Here is a 15,645-nt window from a genome sequence, read left to right as displayed (position 1 = left end):
TCAATGGCTCCCAAAGGGTCTTCCGATTCTCCTTTTTTGTACTTTGCTACGCAGAGTTGGAAGTCGTCAGTTTCAGCTGATGACCTCCGTTCTCTAAGGAGGATGTATGATATCCCAGAATCGACAGTTCTGGAAGTCTCTAGGCACCGCATCGTTGCGGTCGACTCCGACGGGATGGCGTCTCGGGTGGTGCTCTATCCTCTGATATTCATGATTGACCTTTGCCTCGTGTTCTATCGCCCCGTCTGCGACGTCCTTGACTTGCTAGTTGCGTGATCTTTAGAAGGGTACTCAGCTCTAGTCCTAAGGAGTACCCTGACCTGATAGCACGAGAATTCCTATTAGTATACCGGTGCTGCGGCTCGATGGGAGCTTGTGTAGCTTCCAGGCCTGTTCCTCCAAGAAATGCATTGCTTCGCTGGAGAGGCAGCACTCCCACATCAAGGACTGGTCCTGACAGTTCTTTTTCATCTCGGGTCGGGATGGGACTATCCTGAGGGGAGCTGGTCCACCAGGAGTTCCCAGTCCAGGCTATCTGGTCTTACGTGCCCAACATCAAGAGCCTGTCTATTAGGCAAAGCAGGAGGGAAGAGGCCAGAGTGGCAGCCCATCCTCTAGAGAAGGAGACCGACACGATGCTGACAAAGGTCAACATTCAGAGATTCCTTTCTGGCCCTGACCTCTCGTATGTGCTGGGTCGGAACTTCTTGTGGGACTCCCCTTTGCCCATGGGCTATAAACATCATTCCAACCCTTTTGTGGGTGGTGATGGGGAGAAATGGTGTCGTGTAGGCTACGACGACGTTGGCGGGGCATCCGGGAGTGGAACTGGGAGCTCTAGGCTCCATCCCAATCCTAGGCATGGCAGGCAGCTTGACCGCTCTACAGTCAAGACTTCCTCCTCCCATCAAACCCCTGCGTAAGGGGCGCAGAGCCCTGAGTTCTTGCCACCTGCGATCCCATTTACTATGAGCTGACTTCTTCAATGCCTTCATTAGGCCTGCACCCCGCAAGCTCTCGTTGAAGGTGGAGGTGTTCCCTTCCTTTGAGGAATCGCTTGCACAGGACGAGGTCGTTCCTCCTATTCTCCTGGTGGCCGCGACGGAGGCTTCCCCTTTCCCTGTCGGTCTAAGGTCAGTTAATCAAGAGAAGGGCCAGCCAAGCTCATGCCAGGTCGATCTAGAGGAGGCTGGGCCAATCTCTCCTTCCGTTGTGCAGTTGAGTGACGACCGGGTGTTAATCTTGTCCCCTTCCCTTAGCCAATCCCTAGAGCCAGATGTTGACTCTATCTCGTGCCAAACGGAGCGGCACTACAGTCTCCCCATGGGTGAGCAGAGTTCCCCTGAGGTGGAGGTTTGACCCTCGGTCGTGGAGGTGACTGCCACGACCTCGGGGCCTCCCACAGGGCCTACCACGCCAGAGGAGCCAGCCTTAGGGGAGCCAGTACCTGAGCAGGTAGAGTTTAACGCCACCGGTGAAGCACTGGAAGGTCTTGGCATAGGCCTTCCTTTGAGCAGGCGGAGCTTAATGTTGCTGGTGAAGCACCGGAAGGTCCCCACAGAGGCCTTTCCTCCGGGCCTATCTCAGACAAGCCCCCGACTCTTCTTGGCAATTAGGGGGAGTCAGTTCTTCCTCTTATGTCAATGGGGGGAGGGCCCAGGCACCGGGTCTGGGCTTCAAGAGGGCTCTGGCGATCGAGCGAGAGGCCCAGAAGTTAAGGCCCTTCTTCTCCCAAGGACCCTTCATTTGTGCTTCTTTCAATTTTCTGAAACTCTTCCTCTTTTTTAATGTTGCTTGTGATAGGCTGTAGACCAACTGGCAGGTGTGATCGTGGAGGAGTGTGGGGAGCTTAAGGAGGAAAATAGGACGCTTCGCTTCCTGGTCCTCCTTACCTGTATGGAGGTTCGTAAGGTGAACCGGGAGGTGGAAAGCAGGCTCTCTACCGCGACGCCCTAGTAGAGGACCTGGACACCTTGGCAGAGTGCAATAAACTCTTGCGGAAGAAGGGCAGGAAGCTCCACGCAGAGAAGATGCTCTCTCCCAGGCACATTCAGAGTGCAAGTAGTTCAAGGACAAGCACGCTAAGGTCTATCAGAAGTTGTAGGGTAGAAGGAGAAGATGGAGTTAGCGCGAAGAGGGCTCTTGAAGCTCCGGGGAGAGAAAGACCAATTGCTTAGGCAGCGTACGAAGGATGCCAGGCAACAATTGCAATTGTTGTCCTCGCACTTCAAGCTCACTCAGTTAATTCGCCGTTAGAAGGTCCTTGTGCAGGAACACGAAGCCTAGGTCCACCACTTCGAGGTGAAGCTCTTGGCCACAACCAACACCATTTTGGTCTATTAGTATCTCAATCCCGTAATCCAGGCGAATAGCCAATCGCGCCTACTGAGGAGTAGTCATATCCCAGCTCAGGGGCACCAGGGTAGTTCAGAATGATGCCTGGGGTTATGTCTATAAGGAAGGTCTCGAGCGACTAAGGGACTACCTCCAAGAGCACCCAACAGCTGATCTCAATACCTTGAACTTGGCCTCCTTGAAACCTGATGCTTGAGCCTTTGCCTTTATAAGGACCCTTAGGAGGGATGTGATACCGCTCGTGTTCTTCCTTCTTTTTTTTTTCCTCGCTCGGCAGGGCTCCTTGATGTAACCCTTGCACACTTATATATCTTACATGAACTTCTTGTCTCTCTGCATGTGTGTGTATGTTTTTCTTTTTCAGTCTTCCTCTTTCTTTTTTTTTGTTGCTCAGGCATAGCCCGAGATGCTTTGGCTAGGCCAGTTCTTCACGGTGAAACTTGAGCTTCAGCTTACAAGTCACAAAGTTCGGCAAGTCAATGGACTTTGGCCCGAGTGGTCATTTGGGCAGAACTCGGGATGCTTTAGCCCGATCAGTTCTTCACTACAAGTCCTGGGACTCGACTTGTGGGTCATGAAGTTTGGCAAGTCAAGCACTTGTGTCCAAGTGGTCATTTAGGTAGATCTCGGGATGCTTTGACCCTAGCAGTTCTTCGCGGGGAGTTCTGGGACTCGGTTTGTAGGTCACAAAGTTCAGCAAGCCAAGGGACTTGTGTTTGAGTGGTCATTTGGGCTGAACTTGGGATGCTTTGGTCCCACCAGTTCTTTGCTATGAGCCCCAGGATTCGGCTTGTGGGTCATGAAGTTTGGCTAGTCAAGGGACTTGTATCCGAGTGGTCATTTAGGCAGATCTCGGGATGTTTTGGCCCAACCAGTTCTTCGCAGGGAATCTTGGGACTCAGTTTGTGGGTCACGAAGTTCGGCAAGCCAAGGGACTTGTATTTGAGTGGCCAATTGGGCAGAGCTCAAGATGCTCTTGCCCAACCAGTTCTTCGCGGTGAGTCTAGGGACTTGGCTTGTGGGTCACGAAGATTGGCAAGTCAAGGGACTTGTGTCCAAGTGGCCATTTAGGTAGAGCTCGAAATGCTCTGGCCAAGGCAGTTCTTCGCGGCGAGCCCTAGGACTTGCCTTGTGTGTCACGAAGTTTTATAGGTCAAGTGACTTGTATTTGAGTGGCCATTAGAGCAGAGCTCGGGATGCTCTTGCCCGACCAATTCTTTGCAGCGAGTCCCGGGACTCGGCTTGTGGGTCATGAAGTTCTCCAAGTCAAAGGACTTGTGTTCGAGTGGTCATTTGGGCAGAGTTTAGGATGCTCTAGCCCGACCAATTCTATGTGGCAAGTCATGAGACTCGACTTCTATGTCAAGAAATTCGGCAAGTCAAGGAGCTTGTGCCCGAGTGGTCATTTGGGCAGAACTCGGGATGCTTTGGCCCTACCAGTTCTTAGCGGCGAGTCCTGAGTCTCAGCTTCTATGTCACGAAGTTTGGCAAATCAAGGGACTTGTATCCGAGTGGTCATTTGGGCAGAACTTAGGATGCTTTGGCCCGACTAGTTCTTCGCGGCGAGACCTGGGACTTGGCTTATGGGTAACAAAGTTTAACAAGTCAAGGAGCTTGTGTCCGAGTGGTCATTTGGGCAGAACTCAGGATGCTCTAGCCTGACCAGTTCTTCATGGTGAGTCCTCCGACTCAGCTTCTGGGTCACAAAGTTCGGCAAGTGAAGGGACTTGTATCCGAGTGGCCATCTGGGCAAAGCTTTGGATGCTCTGGCCCTACCAGTTCTTTGCGACGAGTCCTGGAACTCGGCTTCTTGCTCTGACAAAGGCGAGTTGGAGTGAATGTTCGTACTTTTCATCCATAAAAACCCGTTTGATACATCCATAGGTAAACTTATGATTTCTAAGCAAAGTACTTCTTAAGGTGCTAAGCATTCCATGGATGAGGGAGTTCGTGGCCCCTATCATCTTTGAGGTGGTAAGAGGTAGGCCTTACGCTAGCCATCACCATGTACAATCCTTCTCATCGTGGGCCTAACTTGCCCTCCTTCGGGGTGGTCACCCTAGTCAGTTTTAGCACTAGGTCCCCTACTTTGAAGGAGCATTGTCAGACCCATTTTGTTGAAATACTGCTCTGCCTTCCTTTTGTTGTTTACCATTCACACTATAGCTTCTTGCCCTTTTTCTTCCAAGAGGTCTAGGTTTTCCTTTAATCCCTCCTCATTGTGGCATGGGTCAAAGTGTTAGACCTATTTGGGCATCCTGATTTTTACTTGGATCACCGCTTCACTTTCGTAGGTGAGGGCGAAATGTGTCTCTCCCGTGGGGGTCTTGACACTCGTTTGAGTAACCTTGGGAGTTTTTTGGCCCATCTTCCTTTCTGATCCCTCAACCTCTTCTTCAAGATACCCAACAAGGTTTTGTTGGTCGCTTCGACTTGTCCATTGGCCTACGGGTGCCCTTTGAGAAGAGTACTTGACCTTGATCCCTAGTTCCACACACCAGGCCCGATAGTGCGAGTAGTCGAACTTCCGGCCATTGTTTGATCTGAAGCTTTGGGGGATGCTGAACCAACAGACCACCGACTTCTAGAGGAACTTGGTGATGACTTGGGTCGTGACGGTTGCCGATGCTTCCGCTTCTGCCCATTTTGTGAAGTAATCCACGGCTACGACCACAAAATTTACCCTGCCTTTGGCCGCGGGAAACAATATGATCAAATCCAACCCCCATTGCACAAAAGGCCATGGAGACATGATGGATGTTAGCTCTTCTAGCGGGCAGTGGGACACGGGTGAGTGTTCCTAGCACTTCGGGCATTTCTTTGCAAAATTTTCTACGTTTTGGAGAGAGTAGGGCCAACAGTACCCTACCTGTGTTACTCTTGCTTCCATTGCCTTTTCTCCTGAATGGTTCCCGCAGATTCCCTCATGAATTTCGACTAGTACGTATTGGGCTTCTTTTGGTGAGATGCACTTTAGGAGAGGTTCAAAGAAACCTCTTTTGTATAGAGTTCCTCCCAATAGCGTGGACCGTGTGGCTCGATTTTTTACCTTTCGCGCCTCCTCCTACTCGTCTGGGACTTCACCTTCAATAAGGAACTCCATGATGTCTGCGACCCACTCGAGTGGCACTAGGGAGGCAACTGATACCTCCATCCCAATGGCCAGGACCTCGATTATCTGGATCATGGTATGTTCGGGGAGAGGAAGCCCTTTTTGTCCTGAGGTGGCCCTTACCAGCCGATTTGCCTTCGATTTTCTCCCATCGGGATTTGTTGGATGCAGAAGTAGCGAAAGAGATCATGCTCATTGCACACTCGTTGAAGGTATTTCTTCAACTTTTCACCTTTTGTGGTGAATTCTCCCAATACTTGGCTGACCACAACTTAAGAATCGGCCCATACTTCGACTTCAGCTACTCCTAGTAGCCTTACCACTGACATTCATGTTAGTAGTGCGTCATACTCGGCCTTATTGTTGGTTATCTTGAAGGCGAGCTTTATCACATAGTTGTGCTCCTTGCCAAGCTCGGTGATAATGTGCACCCTTACACCCCCTCCAGCCCTACAGGTCAAGCTGTTAACATAGACCTGCAGGGCTTTCCCTGATTTGCAACTTGTATTTCCTTTGGACATGCGGTGAACTCGACTACAAAATCTGCCAGCACCTAGCCCTTGATCGTCATGTGTGGAAGGTACTCTATGTAGAACTCGTTTAGTTCAATTGCCCAATTTGTCAGCTGACCGGAACGCCAGGCTTCTGCAAGATTTTTTTAAGGGGATGTCGATGAGCACCTTCATCAGATGGGCTTGAAAATAAGGCCTAGCCTTCTTGCGGTGATTCCAATGCAAATGCCAGCATCTCCACCTAACAGTATCTGGCCTCGACCCCACAGAACGCCTGACTCATGTAATAGACGGGCTGCTGCTCCTCTTCTGTGCTGCGGATTATCACGGCAGACACGACATGCGGTGTACGACCAAGTACACGGTCAAGTTTTCGCTCGACTTGGTCTGACTAAGAAGCGACAGGTGGGCCAGGTATTCCTTAGGTCCCTGAATGCCTAGTGGCATTCGTGTCCCATTCTTGCGCCTTCCTTAGGACCTTAATGAAGGGAAGGCATCGGTCGATCGAGTGGGCGATGAAGCAGTTCAAGGCTGCAATTCGTGCTGTGAATGTACTTCGTGAAGGTTGCGTGGGGGGGGGGGGGGGGGGGGAGGCATTCCCACTATTTTCTGAACCTTCTCTAGGTTGGCCTCGATTCCCTGCTCAGAGACCATGAAGCCCAAAAATTTTCTGACTCTACTCTGAAGGTGCTGAACCTTCTAGCGCCGCAGCATCGCGAAAGCTTACTGGAGATTAGATAAATGTTGTTTGGGCTTCTTGCTCTTGATTAGCAGGTTATCTACATACACCTTCATATTATGACCAATCTATTTTTTGAACATTCGGTTGACAGGCCGCTGGTACGTTGCGACAACATTTTTCAAGCCGACGGCATGGCCTTTTAGTAATAGAGTCCCCGATCTGTGATGAAGGCCTTCTTTTCCTCATCGTCTGGGCTTATTCAGATTTCGTTGTAGCCCGAGTATGCATCCATGAAGCTAAGCAGTCGGTGGCCCGCTGTTGAGTCAACTAGCAAGTCAATGCGAGGTAAGGGAAAGCTGTCCTTTAGGCAGGCGTTGTTCAGTTCAGTGAAGTCTATGCAAATCCTCAACTTCCCGCTCGCCTTTTTGACCAACACTAAATTCGACAACCACTCGGGATAGTGGACCTCCATGATAAAACCAGATGCGAGGAGGTGGTCTACTTCTTTGACCATGGTTGCATACTTCTCCACATTGAAGGGTCCACATCGAGGTGATGCTCGATGATCGAGTTTTTGATCGTGAGCATTTTCTCGTGGCTCCACACAAAGACGTATTGATGCTCGATGAGGAGATACTTCATCACTTGCCTCAACTCGGGAGCCATTTTGGTTCCCACTGGTATGGTGCACTCAGGCCTTTGCATCTAGAGAAACCAGTTCCAAGGGCTCATTGGGCTCTGCCTGCCGTAGTTCCTGCTCGTCTCGAACCTCATCGTCCCTTTTGGCCAAAGTGGGCGGTAAGGGTGGCCCGACGACCTCTTGTGCTTCTTCGAGAGTTCTGATTTCCTTCCTCTCATGCCTTAGCTCCTGCGCATAAAATTCTCTGGCCAACACCTATTCGCCTCGGATCTTTCCCACTCCTGCGTCAGTCAGGAACTTCATTTTGAGATGGTACGTGGATGTTACCGCCTTCAGCTTTTTCAAGGTCGAGCAACCCAATATCGCGTTGTATGAGGATGAGACTTTCATTACTACGAAATTGGAGATCATGATTGAAGTTTTGGGGGCATTCCCAACCAGGATGGATAAGGTTTTGGCTCCCATTGGCTAGACGATATCTCCCGTGAAACTCTTGAACGATATCGAGGCCGGGCACAATTGGTCTAGACTGATCCCCATTTTGACAAAGGCCTCCCAGAACAGGATGTTCACTAAGCTGTTGTTGTCAACTAAGACCCTTCGCATCATGAATTTGGCGACTTGTATGGTGACCACTAAGGTATCGTCATGGGGGTGGAGGATGCCTTCTTCATCCTTCTCATTGAATGTTGTGGCGGATCCTCCCACCTGTCTCCTGATGCTAGCAGCAACCCTTCCAATCATGAATACCTCTTTGTACCAGGCACTACGGGCGTGGGCCCTTTGTGTCGATAAGGTGGGCCCACCTCCATCATATCCCTCGATGATCGTGATGATTTAGCCTATCGGGGTAATCGCCCTTACTGGGTTTTGATGTCAAGGAATCCTTTGGTCCCCCCTCCTGGCCCTCTGTCTCCTTGGGCTCTCACTCCGCTTGGGTGTTGAGCGGTTATTTGCTCGCCATGTTGATGTATCGTCCTATTGAATTCGTTGTTCCAACATTTTCCCTAATTCCTCTATCCTCCGTTTTAGCGTATAGCAGTTCAACTGGTGGTATGTGTAGTACTTGTAGCTCCCCTTACCTCGTTGAGACCCCTCTCGCAAGGTCGAAGTGCGTTCGCCCTCTACAGCCATACTCGCATGCACACGTGGTCCGCCATGCACTTGGGCGGGTGTCTCATTCCTTCGTTTGACCTCCTGTGCGTGCCTTTCTTGTTCCCTTCATGGTTCACTTAGCCGTTTTGTCCGACAACTTTCTTATCCGCCTGTTCCAGCTCGGTTCTCCGGGGGGTTGTCAAAGCCTAGAGGGTATCCTCGACGTTGATAAAGCTGTCGGCCCTGTCCATGAACTCTGTTAGAGTTGTGGGGGTCTTTCGTGCTATCTCCATCATGAATGGGTTCCGCAGCCAGATACCCCTAGCAGGGCCATCATCGTGATTTTCTCATCTTAGTCGTTTGTAGTCATACGCTATTGATTGAATCGGGCGAGGTAAGACTTCAAGCTCTCATCGTCATGCTACTTTAGTGTTAGGAGGTAGGTGGCCTGGCGTCTCCTCTTCCAGTTAGCCATGAACTGCGTCAGAAAAAGATGGGCCAGTTCACCGAAGCGGCCAATAGACCCCGATGGTAGGGATCCAAACCAAGCTCTCGCCACGCCCTTTAGCGTTAGTGGGAAGGTGCGGCAGGCGACCTTTCCTAGGAACCCTGTGCAGGGTCATGTGGGCCTTGCACTTCTCCAAGTGTTCTAGTGGGTCCTTGGACCCATCGTACACTTCCATTTGGGGGACCTTGAACTTGGTCGGGAGAGGGACAACCATGACTTCTGTGCTGTACGGTAGGTCTGTGCTAATCAGTAGCTTGTCTGCATACTTGTCCCCAAGCTACCGGAGCTCAATGTGCATCTTGCGCCTTTCTTCTTCGACCATAATGACCTCTGTTGCGCATCACAATCCAACGTGCTCGTTCTGGCTAGGTTCCACTCCTCCAGCCAGTTCTTCATTGGTTCTTCGTAATGCGGCATTTTCTTGCCGGAGGCCTCCCACTTCCTCCATCAATCTCTTTATCGTGTCTCCCATTTTGGTGAGTCTTGCTTCCCTCATCTTGGATTGACATTCTTCTCTTTGCGAAGTCTAGAAACTTGTCGTAGCTGGCGAAGGACACGCTTTTATAGGATAAATTCCATAGATGACGCCACTATTGATGTCGTGTTTCACAGCCCGAGTACCGCTGTCGTTCTGGGTTGATCTGTTCCTACGTACAAAAGAAATGTAGGCTCGGGGTGGTGGGGGGATACTTCTGATACCTAAGTTAGTTTGGATTTTGAACCTCTCGTTTGTCTGAGCCCCAATCAATGTATATCTGTGTGTTTTGCCCTCGAAGAGGGTGATATACTTGGTAGGGGCGACTTCTTGTCAGGCTGATCGTGGTGTGTCGCTCCGTACCGTGGCCGTATCCTTCTACCAACTCCCTGCCATGTGATAGGCTAGCCATGCCTAGTCGTGGTGACCACTGACAACCTTGGGCCCTTATCGTGGCATGCCCTCCTCCGTCATTCATTAAATGTGGCATGGCCTCAGTCAGGTGTTCCAACCTTCCAAGTCTTGTCCAGCTGTCTGCGCTCGAGGACCTGGGTTTCCCTGACTCTGTGTGTTCGACTCGTCAGCCAGTTGATGTGTTAGGCCTCCTGACTTAATCCCATGCCCTGTGCGTGCTACTTTGTTGCCTCCTTGTGGGATTCATGAGCTATTGTTCTTAGGCCCACCTGTACCTCGTGGGCTGGGCTTGTTTGGTTGGGCCCATCACTGGGGACAAACCCCCTTCTCACAACTCATTTTCTATGATCAACAAAATTTGTGCTAGTTTCCTTGAGATTCAACAAGTGATTTTACACTAAAAGTTATAAAAAGAAACGATACAAATAAGTTAGGAAAATAAATAAGTTTTATTTAGTAATTTTACTTGCAAGTCGGCGTGGAAAACACGTATTTGTGTCATTGATATAATAGAATTTAATTTAAAAATATTTATTTATAAGTCAAATTCCTGAATAAAATAGGTGTTCTCAACCTCAACATGCAAGTGAAGTTTTCTAGACAATTAGGTCCCATTAGAGAATACAACTGTTCTCATATATTCTTAGATATTCTTATTATTTCCTCTCCAAACGTTACTGAAACACAAAATACTTTTTAATTTCAAATTTTTAACTTTTTTATTTAATCATTACTTAATCATTGTAATTTTTCCAAACTTTCAAACAAAATACAAAAATAATACAACTTTTTTAAATTTTAAAACAAAAATTATATTAAAAAATTATATTCAAACGATTTTTTAACTTTATAATATTTTTATTTAACTTTTTATTTCTCATTTTTTAAAATTTAATAAAATATTTTAATTCAAATTATTCCATTCATAAATATTTTGAGATTATTTTAATATTCAAAGGAGCTCATAGTATTATTAGCAGCAATAGTATTATTAGCTGCAACATTAAAGTTAAAAAATTAAAAAGTAAGTGGAATAAAATGAAATGACTACCCCCAACCCCAAAATCGTATTAGAGTCATCCGTCTTCTCTCTTGGTACAAAGGCAAATCACCCCCATCAACAGCAACCCAAGTCCCCATAAGAGTCCCAGCATGAAACCCTCCAAAATTCAGGGCATGCATGGCGCCAAAAACATGCCATGAGATAAGCTATACAGCAAATTATTGGAAATGACCAATGAAGTGCCTCTACAACACAACTAGCTTTAAATGCATCTCCTCTTGTTCCAACCACGAGAGACACAATTTTACATCTGGGAATCGATTTGCAAAACTCAGAAGTGCCATTTCAATAGTGTGAAGCTCCAAAACTCCAAACCTACAAGGCAATCTCTTAGGGCAAGCAAAATGAACGGAAAGAAACCGATGCTTGAATTGCTTGCCTTGGTGCATGGCAATCTCTTTCAAGGAACATTGGAGTTTGAGTTGGTCATTTTTTTCCCCCGTGTCCTATTGTTTTGGCATGTTTGGCAGGGTCTCCATCATCTGGTGAATATATTTTCTTAAAAATAGAAAAATATTGTGACTTATCTCTTGGGTTCTGATTTAGGCCATATGACTACACATCAGGAATTTGAGAGTTTGAATGCCAAACTTTTATGCCCAGAGGTAGCTCCGATGTCACAATAGCAGAACTTCTTGGTGGTGCCCAGGCAACCATGCACGACTCTACAACTAAGGCTATACAATGGAGACATGAGATATTATACCTAAACTGTTGGCCACTGATCTGGACGAGTGGGAAAAGTAATGTTAGATACAGTTTTAGGATGTGTAAGGCTCGCGCATTCCTTTTAAAAAAAGTGAGGTCTATCATTAAACAAATATTTTTTTATGTAGATCACAAATTTATCTACTATTATCAAAAATAGTGAACAAGACTTGGACACTATTATTTCTCAAATCTCACTAAGGGAAATATCATCAAGGAACTACATAATTGTCCCAATATCAACTTTTACATATTATTCAAATTTTGATGTACTCTATCGCCCCAAGGGAACTGATCTCTAAGGAATGGAACTCTGGTTGTCTGACACTGTAATTCATAAGCTAGGTAGGCATTAGATACACCTAGGAATAAGAAAATAATCCGAGTCTACTTGAAGTTGAATAATCTTTTCAGAAATAGGAAGCAACCATATCACTCAAATATTTCATTCTCAATCACACCATATAATTTGACTCATTCACTCTTCTTTCTAAATCCAAATTACTAATATCTCAAAGATATTTTGAAACATTCATATAATTTCAATCTTAGACAATAAGAAATATCATTGCCAAACACCAACGTGATGAACAATTCGCAAATAAAATTGTGTGATGCAATTACAAATGACAAATTTCTCCAGTATCATTAAGGTAACAATCAAAATAGTAGTTATCCAGTTAGTCTGTGCGTAGTAGTAATGGAATGAGATTGTTTTTTCTAAGGGAGCTAGTTACAAGAGAAGTGTGTAAAGTTCATTAAATTTTCAACTTCTATCCCAGTTTTTAACATGAGAGTATAGGGACCCCAAATGCACAACTTTGTAGCCTATCTGTGAGTGGAAGCTTCACTGATTCCCGTTAAAGGATTTGAAGACTTTGTATATTCAAATGTCTTAAGAATTACAGTGAATACAATGACCTATTTAAAGAGGAAAAGGTGCACGGCCCAAGTGGGGCACACCGACAAACAGGTGGCGTGCGTTAGTGCTACCCAACCTAAAGCAGGATTTGTTACAACAGAAAATATTCCTTTTGTACAATTCAACAAGAACCAAAACAGAATTAAGAAGAAGGAATTCTAGAGGATTCGGTTGACAAGGATGATGCTAAGCTGGAGTCTTGGGCAGAGGAGACCTTGCGTGGAGCTGACTTGGAGGCAGGGCCAGTTATATTTCTTTCACCCTCCCGAGAGTCCAACAGGGGCACCATGGTGAGATTCGTTTTAAGTTGAAGAAATCGAGAGGATGCTAGAGCTTTAGTGAGTACATCCGCAAGCTGATCACGAGAGGAGATGAAGGTAACTTTCAGTGTTTTTGCTGAATCCCGATCATGAACAAAATGGAAGTCTATTTCCATATGCTTGGTTTTGGAGTGCAGGACAGGATTTACAGAGAGATAAGTGGTTCCGAGATAATCACACCAAAGAGTTGGAGGCATGGACAAGAAGATACCCAGATCTTTGAGGAGAGACTGGACCCATAGAAGTTCAGCAGTAGTGTTGACAAGAGCTTTGTATTTAGCTTCAGTGCTGGAACGAGTGACTGTTTTCTGCTTCTTGGAACTCCATGATAGGATGTTTGATCCAAGAAAAACACAAAAACCACTAGTGAAACATCGATCATCGAGGCATCCTGCCCAATCAGAATCCAAGCATGCAAGGAATAATTTGTGCATGTGAAGACCAAAATTTGCAGTGTGCTTGAGGTACCTCAAATTGTTTTTTACAGCTTGCAAATGAGGAAGCTCGGGTGCATGCATAAACTGAGCCACTTTGTTAACAGCAAAAGCTACATCAGGACGAGTGAGAGATAAATACTGGAGACTCCCAACAGTGCTTCTATAGAGAGTGGGATTAGTGAAGGCAAGGCCATCAGTGAGTGATAAGTGCACAAAGGTGGACATTGGCGAGGTGATGGGTTTAGAAAGGTCCATATTGGTGCACTTAAGAAGGTCACATATATACTTGGTTTGTGACAAGTGGAGTCCAATAGAGAGTGAATTGATTTCAAGACTAAGGAAGAATCGAAGTAGTCTAAGGTCTTTGATAGGGAATGCTAAATTGAGAGAGTGAAGAACAGAGGAAATAGCATCTGAATGTGACCCAGTGAGAATTATGTCATCTACGTAAACAAGAAAATATAATGTGATAGAATAATGCTTGTAAATAAACAAGGAAGGATTAGCATGAGAAGGGGAAAAACCGAGCTCTAGGAGATGGGTACTTAGCTTTAAGAACCATGCCCTGGGTGCTTGTTTAAGACCGTAAATGGCCTTATTCAATCGACACACATGGGTAGGAAAATCTGGGTAGATAAAACCCATTGGTTGGCTCATGTATACTTGCTCGTGGAGGTCCCCGTGTAAAAAAGTATTGTGAATATCAAGTTGCCGAAGATCCCACCCTTCAGTAACTACAATGGAGAGAATGGTTCAGCTAGTTGTCGGCTTGACCACAGGGCTGAAGGTCTTGGAGTAGTCAACTCCGGCTTGTTGGTGGTAGCCCTTGGCTACCAAGCGTGCTTTGCGACACTCAACCGAACCATCTGCTAGTCTTTTAGTCCTGAAAACCCATTGACATCCAACTAGATTAGTAGAATCAGAGGGAGGAACAAGGGACCATGTGTTGGTTTGAAAGAGAGCTTGAAACTCATTGGACATGGCGGCACACCAATCCGAATATTTTGCTGCCTCTGTATATGAGGTTGGTTCTTCGGGAGTGGTGGTGGTGGAGGTAAGATAGCTTCGTGGTGGAGGCCATAATACCGATCCATTGGTGTACTGCTTTGGACAAAAGGATTTAGTCTTAGATCTAGTAACAATCGAAGATGGAGATGGGAGATTAGGAGTAGATGAAGAAGATTCTGGAGAAGTGGGTAAGGAAGAAGAAGCAGTAGGAGTATCGAGGGAAGGGAACGATGTATCGGGCTGAGTGGGCTGGGCCGAGGAAGGAGAAGGAGATGTAGTTGGGAAATGACGTTGGTGAGATAGACTTAAAGGGGAGGTGGGCCGTGTGGGATTTTGTGGTATGATGTTGGATGAGTTAATGTGAGACAAGGGGGTTGGGCCTAGTAAGGATGGAAGAGATGAACGTGGGGATGTTTCCTCTGGAGTGGATTTAGAAAATGGGAATAAGGTCTCATCAAATACAACATTACGAGAGTAATATATTCGACCAGTAGAAACATGAAGACACCGATAACCTTTGTGAGAGTCACTGTATCCTAGAAAGAGACATTGAGTAGATCGAAGATCAAGTTTATGACGGTTGTATGGCCTTAGATGGGGCTAACAAGCAGTACCAAAAATTTTGAGAAAAGTATAATCTGAAGATTTTAAAAAAAGTTTCTCAAATGGTGATTTATGATGAAGAATTGGTGTAGGAAGCCGATTTATTAGATAGATTGCTGTATGAAAAGCATCAGCCCAAAAAATTTGGGGTAGTGATACTTGGGCCATAAGTGCAAGACTAGTTTCAATAATGTGACGATGTTTTCGTTCCATAACATCATTTTTGTTGATGGGTGTGAGGACAAGATAATCGATGTGAAATGCCTTGTTTTTGAAAGAGGTGATGGAGTGAGCAATAATGCCCCAGTCACTTTGAACAGAAATAATCTTGGCATTAAAAAGTAACTACACATGTTTTTGAAAATTAATGAAAACTGATAGAACATCATATTTTTGAACTAAAGGGAACCACCATGTATATCTTGTAAAATCATCTAGGAAGGATACATAGTATTTAAAACCTTCTCTAGAAATAACAGGGGCAGGGCCCCATACATCAGTGTAAACAAGATGAAGAGGTTTTATGGAATGTTGATGAGAAGACCGAAAAGGTTGCTGGGTGCTCTTGGCTTGACAGCAAGCTGGACAAATGTGACTGACAGAACGATTGAAAACAGGGAGAGAGTTGGCCTTGATGATGCGATGCACCAGTTGAAGAGAAGGGTGCCCAAGTCGAGCATGCCACTGAGAAGGAAATGTACGCTCACCAACCAACGCTTGAGAAGGAGAAGAGGACTAGGACACAGGAAAGGAGTAGAGACCATCAAGCATGGGACTACGGAGAAGAGGAG

The sequence above is a fragment of the Juglans microcarpa x Juglans regia genome, chromosome 8S, assembly GCF_004785595.1.
Source record: "Juglans microcarpa x Juglans regia isolate MS1-56 chromosome 8S, Jm3101_v1.0, whole genome shotgun sequence".
In the NCBI taxonomy this organism is placed as follows: Eukaryota; Viridiplantae; Streptophyta; class Magnoliopsida; order Fagales; family Juglandaceae; genus Juglans; species Juglans microcarpa x Juglans regia.
The sequence above is the reverse complement of the archived record's forward strand: the minus strand, read 5'-3'. Positions refer to the sequence as shown.